This window comes from Gopherus evgoodei, unplaced genomic scaffold (genome assembly GCF_007399415.2).
Source record: "Gopherus evgoodei ecotype Sinaloan lineage unplaced genomic scaffold, rGopEvg1_v1.p scaffold_146_arrow_ctg1, whole genome shotgun sequence".
Classification (NCBI taxonomy): Eukaryota; Metazoa; Chordata; order Testudines; family Testudinidae; genus Gopherus; species Gopherus evgoodei.
Window position 1 is genome coordinate 21,766 of NW_022059809.1, and position 10,787 is coordinate 32,552.

Genomic DNA, 10,787 nt, shown 5'->3' on the forward strand with positions numbered 1-10,787 from the left:
GAGGTCCCAGGGTTTGGGGGAGATGATGAGGATGTTACCTTTTGAGATAAAAACTAAGAAATACAGCACTAGAGAATTATTTTTTAAGAAAACTGGGATTTAGACATTTTATTTAAAGCAAGGGAGTTCTGAGTTTCTGAAAAGGTTTTTGTTTGCAAGAAGCAACATTGTTTGATCTGTCATTGTACCAAAGGGGGAGATGGTTGTCTACAAAGAAAGAGAGAAGACTAAATGCATCTGATGAGGATGGGATTTGAACCCATGCATGCAGAGCACAATAGATTAGTAGTCCATCACCTTGACCACTCAGCCACCTCCTCTGAGCTGTCAAGAAAGAGACAGGAGGAGAAGTCTAAGGCCAGCAGAGATAGGGACAATAAGGAGTTTTTAAATACTAAGTGGAAGCAGGGGCTGAATGAGCTCCCCCCTCACATATTGTGAGGAGCTGGGGGAAAGACTTCAGGAACAGACCGTGTTTGCACAGACACACCTACTCTGCCTAGGTATGCAGCATGATGGGGCTGCTTTCCCAAAGTGACCAGTTTTGGCTGGTGGTGGGTTACAAATCACTTTAGGATTGAATGGAATGAAATGTTATTATCCTTCCTGTATGAGTGAAGGGCAGCAGAACATACCTAGTCCGTGCTGATGGAGGGGTGGGTGGATGAGGAATAGCTTTTATTGGACTTTGTAGAACTGATTGAGAACATAACCCTAAAACAGTGGTCCCCAAACATTTCACACTGTGTCCTCTTATCCATGGCTGTGGACCCTTGGAAGCCGCGGTCAAGAACCGAGGCTGGGAGTGGGGCTGTTGCTTGCTGGAGAGAGAGGTGCAGATGGGTAAGGGGGTCAAGGCCAAGTGGGAAGCCAGAGCCATAGGCTAAGGGTGGGGTTGGGGAAGAGCTGGGACAGAGTGAGGCTGAATGGTGCTACCTCCATGGGGGCTGGATCAGGCCCTGAGGTGCCCCCATGAATGTTCCTCTGTGCCCCCCTAGGAGTCATGCCCTACATTTTGGGAACCACTGAACACTACACACTAAGCAGGGGCTAGTGATGCCAAAGCCCAGGGAAAGGGAGAACAAGTGCGGGGCCCCCAGCACTGGAACCATGTGAAGGGGCTGCAGAAGAGGGGCAATGGCTGGTGGCACAGGGAGTTAAGGGCAAAGGGGGCACAGGAGGGGGCAGGAGTTTGTGGTGAAGGAGGTGCAAGGATTGGGAGTGCAGGAGCTAGCAGTAAAGGGGGAGTGGGGATCATTCAGGGGCAATGGGGAAGTGCCAAAATACAAGTTTTGCCCAGGGCACCATTTTCCGTAATGCTGGTCTGAGCAAACAATTGGAAATGACCCTTCAGTGAGACCAGAACAATAGTGTAGAAAAGCCCCTTTGTTAAGTGTTTGTGGCTGAGTGCTTAGGGAGGCGGGTTTAAAAACAACAGGCATCTCTCTGTGGAGGTTTGATTCTTGCCTGCTAGGCAAGGTTGGTGTGTGGTGTCTACACGGCTGTATTTTCAGTGTCTGATTACCCATGGTGCCACAGGGAGCCAAGTCTAGACATATTCAGAGGCTCTATGCCAGAGTTTCTCAAACTTCCTTTTACTACAACCCCCTTCTGCCAAAAAAAACTTACTACATAGCCCTGGAAAGAGGGACCAAGCCTCTCTGCACTGAGCAGAGGCAGAGGAGGCAAAGTCTGAGCCCTGCTCCACTGGGGGTGGGCGAAAACCAGAGCTTGAGGGATTCAACCCTGGGTGGTGGGGCTCAGACTTTTGGCTTCAGCCCCAGGCACCAACAAGTCTAATGCCAGCCCTGGCAACCCCATTAAACAGGATCACATCCCACTTTGGGGTCCTGACATAGTTTGAGAACCACTGCTCTATGCTGAGGGGAGGGAGTTTTCCTGTGGGTGTAGTTAATTCACTTCCCCAAGAGGTGGCAGCTATGTCAGTGGGAGAAGCTATATAGGTGAGTGTGCAAGCTGTGGTGTTTACCACATTTAAGAAGTTTAATCAAACCCCATTTTTAAAACCATCTGTGGTCTGGGAATGGCAAAGGACGTCGATGAAGCAGGGTTTGTCCTTCAAAGTCCTGGAGATCATGATTCCATGCATTTGTCATCATGGGGGTATAGCTCAGTGGTAGAGTGCTTGATTACAGTTCATGTGGTCCTCAGTTCAAACCCCAATGTTCTCTTAAAATTTTCTTTCTTTTTTTTAAAAAAAGGAAAACATTTTCATTTCCATTCTCCATTATGTTCAGGAGCTCCACTATACGGGGGGGCTTGATATGAATGTAAACATTCAACATTTCGCTGTCCAAACGCATAAAAATCTAGCAAACCTGTCCATCAGCTGAAATCAGTTCCAACCCTCTAAGGCTACATCTAGACTACCCGCACGGGTTAAAATCGATTGCTCAGGGATCGATATATCACGTCTCATCTAGACGCGATATATCGATCCCCGAGCGCGCTTATATCGATTCCAGAACTCCATCAACCCCAACGGAGTTGTGGAATCGACAGGGGGAGCCGCTGACATCAATCCCGAATGGTGAGGACGGGTGAGTAATCCGATCTTAGATATTCGACTTCAGCTATGTTATTGACGTAGCTGAAGTTGCGAATCTAAGATCGATTTCCCCCCATAGTGTAGACCAGCCCTAAGTGTCTAATTTATGTTTTCATCAATTAAATAAAGGTATCATATGAATGTACATTTGCAGATCCCTCTTCTCCAGAAGCTGTGTTGTGCAGAAGAACAAGAACCATATCCAGTTGGGGTTCAGGATTCTGATGAGCAAAGAGCCAACAAATGTTCTGAGGGCTGGAGAAAAATGCCTTCTAGTGAGCTATTGAAAGAGCTTAACCTGTTTAGCTTATCAAAAGAAGATAGAAAGGTGACTTCATTGAAGTGTTGAAGGGCCTTAATGGAGAGAAAAGACTGGGTATAAAAGGGCTCTTTAATCTAGCAAAGAAAGGCATAACAAGACCCAATCACTGGAAGGTGAAAAGAGTCAAATTCATATTACAAATAAGACACACATATGCAACAGCGAGGATGATTCACCACAGGAACAAGCTACCAAGGAAAGTGGTGGATTTGCCATCTCCTGATGTCATTTAATGAAAACTAGATGCCTTTGTGGAATGTGTTTGCCCCAAAAGTAGCTATTGTGTCATAAAGGAGGCCTGCGATATGCAGGGGGTCAGATTAGATGCTCTAATGGTCTCTTCTGGCCATAAAGTTGACTAATTTCTGAAAAACTGAGTGTAGCGCTGGGAGCAGCGTCTGATGTGTTACTGTCTAGCCGGCTTGCTTCCTAGAATGAATGCTCCTTGAGTGGGGTGATCCACAGGGAGTAGCTCAAACCTCCAATGTGCCTGGCCAGGGGCAGGACATTAGCACAGCAAGGGAGGGGTGTGGCAGTGACATCACAAAGGCCTTTTGCAGGACCTCAGACTATTGGTCAAAGGTGGTGGGGAGGTGATGACCTCACAGAAAGATGCAACATCAGCCAGGCAGGACGGGCGAAGGGCCAGGGAAACCTCAGAGACCCCTGTGGCTTTGCTTCAGCAAGTCTCCTTCTCCAGGTCTCTCTCTGAGGACTGAGAGAGTATTCGGGTTCATGTACGTGAGCGCCAGGAGGAACCTCTTTCAAGTTTTCTCCTTCCCTTTGCCTGATTTTACTAGAAAACAGCCATCCCTGTTTAGAAGGTAAGAGCCTCCTCGAGGTTTGAAACCTGTTCAGTCTGATCCATCTGTTGACAGATGAAATCTAGGCATGGAAAATACAAGTTTAAAGACACAGAATTTTATTCTGCACCTGGGATTTTGTCCCTTAGAATCACTGGGGTCATTAGGGTTTGTCCTTTGTGTTTCACCTTTTCCTCCATCCATCCCTCCCTCCTTTCTCTTTGTTTCTTGCTTCTTTTGTCCTTTCACCTGGTCCCCTCCCAACACCAGGAGTGGTGTGTGTGTATGTTGCGGGGGAGTGCTCGGCAGCACACACTGTGGGAGGTCCACCCAGAAATGTGGAGCTGAAATAGTGCTCGGGCAGTGATCCCCACCGGTGACCAGGGCCATCCTTTGGGCTCTCTGGTGAAAACCCTCAGCGTCCTGTCCTCAGTCTCTACCCTGATTGGCTGAGCAGGGGGTAATTGACAGGGAGGAGACTCAGGTCCTTGTTGTTCTCTTTGAAGACCAAGGAAATAAGTCATAACCAGTCATATGTTTGATGAATTCTGCTGCTTCGGTGCATTAATGGTCTCTGAGCAGTTCATGATTCTCTCTAACATTGCAGTTCTCCTCAAATACTTGCTGAATAATTACTGTGCAGTGTTAGTCTGCAGCTCATTGGAGAACACTTTACTCAAGTCAGTCTATGTTTGAAATTCAAGATCTGATGGTTAGTTTGAAAATCAGGGCTCTGGGGTCCTATTCCCAGCTCTGCCACTGGCTGGCTGTGTGACCTAAGACAAGCCAATTGTCCTTTCTCAGCCTTAGCTTCTCCCTCTTTCAAGTAGGGATACTAATGATCCGCTCCTACCTACCTCATGGTGGGTGGAGGATGGGGATCCATTGGAGAGTGTCACTAGGATTAGTGCATAATTTGAGGTGTCCTATCACGTTTACTCAGAGCAGATTATGACATAATAGACTAGCTGAAATAGTCTCTTTTGTTTGTATTTTTTTGTTTTGAAATTGTTAAGAGCAGCAACTACTTAGCTCAGACTGAAGCATTTTATCTCATGTTTGTGATCTAAGTGTCTCCTCTTTGTGTGTCACGAGACAATTTAACACACTCTGACAAACAGGAGATGCTTTTGTTTTGCAACAAAATATTTTTGCAAAGAACTTTCATCCCACATGTTTTGATTTCGAGAAACAATCTGGTTTAGTCTGAATGGGATTTTCTGACAGAAATGGTTTCAATTAAATTTCCCCACCATCTCAATTCCTGAGCTCTATCCCTGCCTCTGGGGGCGGGCGGGTTTGCTGGTTGTTAGGACAAGAGTCAGGACTGGTGGCTTCTCTTTCTGGCTCTGCCACCGCCTTGCTGTGTAGGCCCTTGGGTAGGTCATTTCCCTTCTCTGGACCTCAGGCTCCTCCCCATCTGTGGAATGGGAACAGGGACAATTCTCGAACTCTGGGCAGTCATGAGCCTGAGTGAGATAAGGGGTGTTAAAACCCTCTGTGAAGGAGAAAGGGGAGTTTCACGGTGTTCAGCACCAAGGAATCCTAAAGTTTGCTAAAATGTCTAGTCTGTGGAAACAAGAAATGGTCGGGGCCAAACTTTTTAACCACTGCCTTTTTCAAAACCCATTCAGGGATGTGAGTCCCTGTCTTTTAGGCACCTGGGATTCTTTGCCAGCAGGAGAGAAGAGGTTCCTGCCTCTGTTTTTGTGGCCTTAACAAACCAGGTGTTGTGCCCCAGTTCTCGTCTGAGATCCCTGAAAAAGAACATCTTCCCATCCATGAACAAGACAGGACCTATCTCTAAAAGGGGAACAAAGAGACCCTTGGGACTTACAGACTAGCTAGCCTCACTTCCACAGCTGGAGAGATACTGGAATACATTCTAAACAATCCGTGTGTTAGCAGCACCTACAGGATACTTTGGTTCTTAGGACAAGTGAGCATGGATTTATCAAGAACAAATCACTCCAAACCAATCCTCTTTCCTTCTTTGGCAGGGTTCTGGGCCTAGTGGAGGTGGGTAAACAGTAGATGGGATCTATCTCGGAGTTACTAAGGCTTTTGACACAGTCCCGTAGGACATTCTCACAAGCAAACGAGGGAAATGCAGTCTAGATGCAATCAGCGTGATGTGGGTGCAGAGCTGGTTGAAAGCCCAGACTCCAAGAGCCCTTCTCCACGTTTGGCTGTCCAATGGAGAGGGTGTACCTGTTGGGTCCGGCAGGAATCAGTCTGGGGTCTGGTACTATTCAATGTTTTCATTGCTGATTTGGAAAATGGAGTGGAGAGCATGCTTCTAAAATTTGCAACTGACACCAAGCACTTTGGAGCACAGGATTGGAATTCAAAACGCCTTTAACAAATTGGAGAATTGGTCTTCTTGAGCCAAACTCCATGGCTGGGCCCCTCTCTCTAGACTGGGCTGAAGTGAAACCCCAGAGCCAAACACTCCTCTTCCTGGCCAGTGCGCTCCACCCTTGAATGGTCAGATGCTGCTTAGCACTGTCAGAGCAGCTTCGGCTGGGGGATTCTCCCAGCACTTTCCAATAGCGGGAAAGTATTAAATCCCCAGCAATGGTTCAGTGACTCCAGCGGAGCACACTCCCTCTCAAAGGCAGGGGGAGCGGCCATGAGGGCCTGCTTGTAATTGCCAGCTGTGGGAGGGAGTGTGCAGCTGTGGTTAGCGAAGGGTCCTGGAAAGAAGGACTGCTGTGTTCGTTACCCAGCCAGCCAGGATCCTACCGCAACATGCTGACCTTACACGGGTACGAGATACCACTCACTCTGCCTCCCGGGGCCACTTCCTACCTTGTTTCCTGAAGCTGTCGTCCATCTATCGTCAGGGTCTCCGGGTTCCCTGGCACTGGCAGCTCCATAGAACTTTGACTCCCACCAATTGACTGTAGGTAGCAAGTCTCCAGTCTGGTACCTGGGATCTCTGGTCCCACAGTCAGGGGCTGTAGCGGCTCCTGGCCTGGAGCCTCCACCAAGCATGCATCTTCCTCAATGGCCAGCCCAGATTGAGCTGAGCTGTTCTCCTTTGTACTGACACAGCAGCTGGAGCACGCCCAGCAGGGTCTGAGGGGCGGGACTTGCTCCAGCCACAGTGTGGAATTAACCCTTTCTTGCCTAGTGCGGGGTATGCACACCCCATCATGGACTGTAATATTTGATCTGATTATCTGACCCCTCCCATGCATTGTTGAAGTGCAGGAGGCACAGAGGCTTCTTCTGGGTCTCCTTTCTCCTGGCACTGAAATGGAAATGGTTCTTTCACGTGCATGGTGGGCAAGAAGTAGGACTTTCTGCAAGGGTCATCAACAGCCAGTCAGACTGAATTGTTTTTTTTAATTTCAGCAAAAAAGTTTCAGCCTTTTCCAGAAAGGGCCTTACGCCTGTTTTCCCAGGGCGCCATTTTTTTCACTACCATTAAGCTACAGTGTCTCCATGCTTTGGAGCAGAGAGAGGCCATTTTGCAGGCGGTGTCAGAGACTGGTCTTTTGCTCCGTCCCCACAGAACTCACTGAGCATTTTCCAGCCTGGAGTTGAGAAGGACGTTCTCTGCAATTGCTCTTCTGAGCTGTCAGTGGACAAGGGCATGGTGTGTGGACAGGGGCTGACACTCCACAGTGCTACATTCACTCCGAGGACAAGTCAAATGCTGCGCCAAAAGTGATGAGTTCCCTGTGAATTCCTGTGTGAGCACACATTGCCCCTGTCCTCCACACACACTGCTCATACACACACTCACACACAGTGCAACTGTCCACCACACACACTGCACATACACACTCTCTCACACACACAGTGCCACTACCCGCCACATATACTGTACACACACACACAGAGTGCCTCTGTCCATCACACACACTGCACATACGCACTCTCACATACACACACAAACAGTAACACTGCCCACCGCATATACTGCACACACACACACACACAGTGCCACTGCCCACCACACATACACACACAATGCCACTGTCCACCACACATACTGCACACACACACAGAGTGCCACTGTCCACACACACACACACACACACACACAAAGTGCCACTGTCCACCACACACACACAGGGTCGGTGCTACCATTAAGGCAAACTAGGAAGTTGCCTAGGGTGCCAAGATTTGGGGGCGCCAAAAAGCGGTGCCCCCAATTTTTTTTACAGCGGTTCCTCCCCGAGCGCCCAGTCGCTGCTCCTCTTCTCCCGCCTCCCAGGCTTGCAGTGCCAATCAGCTGTTTGGCGCCACAAGCCTGGAAGGAGAATTAGAGCGGGGACGGCGTGCTCAGGGAAGATGCGGAGCAGAGGTGAGCTGGGGTGGGGAGGTACTGCATGGCTCCCAAGCGGGGGAGCTGCCGTGGGGGGGGGCGCCTGACGGCAGAGGTGGGGGAGCTAATGCAGGCCTGGGGGTAGGGGACGCAAGGTAGAAGTTTTGCCTAGGGCGCGAAACTTCCTTGCACCGGCCCTACACACACACACACACACACACACACACACACACACACACACACACACACACAGTGCCACTCTCCACCACACACACTGCACATAGACACACACACCATGCCCCTGTCCACTGCACACATACACACACACACACACACACCGTGCATGCTGCTCACACATCAACTGCAACAAAAGAAACACAAACTACACACTCCGGAAACAGTTGGTTTGTTTCCAGGTTGCTTTTACTTACAAAAAGGTGCTGAAGTGTGATCTCTCTTCTTTTTCCGTGGGCAGAAACGCAATGGAGGAGAATCTCACATCCCTGAGCTGCCAGGTGACAGTGGCAGGGGAAAAATGCAGAGCACTGAAATTTTAAAACACTCATAAATAATTTCACACTGTGAGGTTGGGGTGTCCAGGAGGACCCAAGGGAAGGGACTAGGGGGATTAGGAGGAGAGGAGGGTGGTGTTACCAGGGTGCACTGTGGGACTGGGGGATTTAGAGACCTCAGTGAGGACAGGCAGGGGTGAGTTGCAAGGCCCCACGGTGGCTGAAAAGGGGAACCCGGCAGGTTGGGGGGTAACAGAGATTGGAGATGAGGAACTTCACACCCTGGGGATGGACTGGGGGAGTGGGGGGATGGTAAAGTGGGGTCCAGCAATGGAGAAATGGGTTGGAGGCAATTGGGGGTGGGGCGCTGAGGACGAGGGGAGAAGCAAGTCAGGGGCAGGGCACTGAGGATGGGAGGAGGGGGTTGGGGGTGGGCCCATGGGACAGGGAGGTGGGATGGGTGGAGGGAGGGGCCCCACAGACAGAGGGAGGCACCGGGGGGAGGATGGGGAAATGGGAGGCCCAGGGACGGGGCTGAGGTGGGTGTTAGTGAGGGAGCCTCACTGCTAGCGCAGACTCGGCAGTTTCTTGTATGAGAGACACTGTCCCAAAGCAGGACTAATGCTCAGACCTGGTGATCAGTGATTTCAGATCTGTTGGTCTGCAGCAAGACTCTACAGTGAGTCTTAACCAGCTCTGTTATTACACAGGGACGAACAAAAGGGTGAAATGGGGCCTGGAACCCTTAAGAAGTATCCACCCCCCTGAGTACAACACTACCTGCTTGCAACCCCACTGAGTACAACACTTGTCACTACCTGCTCTCAGCTCCATTGAGAATGTTTTGGGGTCACTCCTCGCCTTCATCAACCTAGGAGTCTCAGAGATTCACAGGTAGCAGGTGCTCCAGTGGTGCAATTGGTTAGTGCGCAGTACTTATAGGGCAGTGCTGAGAGGAGCTATGCTGAGGTTGTGAGTTCAAGCCTCACCTGGAGCACTGGTTTTCATTAGCCAAGTGGTGTCACCCCCTCATTTGGCCCTGTGGAATGTACAATTCCAGCCCAGGGGACATTGAGAAGGGGAGGAGACAAAAATGCCCCCTTCAACTATTACCTCCTCTCCAGAGCACAGGTCAGAATCTACAATCCTTTCTCCCCCACCAGCCCCTGTGCCAGGATCCCTCCAGCAGAGCCTGGAGTCCTGCTCATGGCGTCTGTACTATTGACAAACACTAAGTGACAGGGACAAAACACTCAAATCCCGCCTGGTGCAGGGAGCCAGGTTTACTCTTCAGATTCTGTCGTTGGTACATTTCGAGGTCTGGGAATGTCCCACAACAGCATTTAATGGGAAGCTGCCTGCAGAACAGTTACACTGCACAGAGCTGCTATGGAGGAGGGGTGGGAATTAGTAACATTTTGAGGATTGTTTGGGAAGCTAGCCTTTTTTTTGTGAGGTTAACTATCTCCTCAACTTTATTTACTCAACTTAAAAATGGGTGTCACTTGATTTTTGCAGCTCCCTGTGAAAATACAACTGACACGAGTGGCTTTCTACAGGGGGTCATGATGTTAAAGTTGGGGAATTCAGTTTCTGTACTTGTGGAGGGGGAGGTGTTACTTTTTTACAGCTGCTTCACAGCCAGGCACACCAGGCTGTTGCTGCACCCACTGTCCTTGCGACTCTGCAGGGGGAGAAGCTGCTGTGGAGCAATGTAGAGCACGATGATTCAGTTCTCACTGAATTGTCACTTCCAATTGTTTGCTCAGACCAGCTTCCCCAGCACACTCATGGCTGCGCATCAGTGTAAGTGTGTCCTTGGCTGAACAGCGAGAATTCCTGCCCATTTCCCTTCCGGCCGGAGCAGGATAAGAGTGTGTTTGTGTGAACGACATTGCTGTAGATTGTTGTTCATTCCCCACTCTGACAATTCAGACAGTCCCTTTCCTACCAAATCTCCAGCACATCGTTCCAATAGCAGGGGGCAGGATTTCTCTGGGGCACTGAAATATTTCCGGGGGCTGGTGCATGAACTCAGCCTTGCATTCCACCCTTGATGTTTTCTGGACTAACAACAGCAGCAGAAAGAAAGAGTCGAGCCAATATCTCCCTCTCAAGGATGCAGGTGCCACGTCCCCTCTGTCTGACCATTGCCATTGCAGGAGAGAAGGGTTCACTGGAATTGAATGCCCTGGCTCAGACCAGAGACACAGGGAGGTTTTGCTGTTCATGGATCTGTGCAAAGGAAATTGTGTCTCTGTATGAAATTGAGGCTGGAAATGAAACGTCCACATGGTGGCCC

At 49.7% G+C, this 10,787-nt stretch overlaps 1 non-coding gene across 1 annotated transcript; it reads right to left on the minus strand.

The window, feature by feature from the left end:
* Window positions 1-238: 238 nt before the first annotated feature.
* TRNAS-ACU lies at window positions 239-320 on the minus strand. Its single transcript has one exon. It is a non-coding gene; the product is annotated as a tRNA-Ser (tRNA).
* Between the last annotated feature and the right edge of the window lie 10,467 nt (window positions 321-10,787).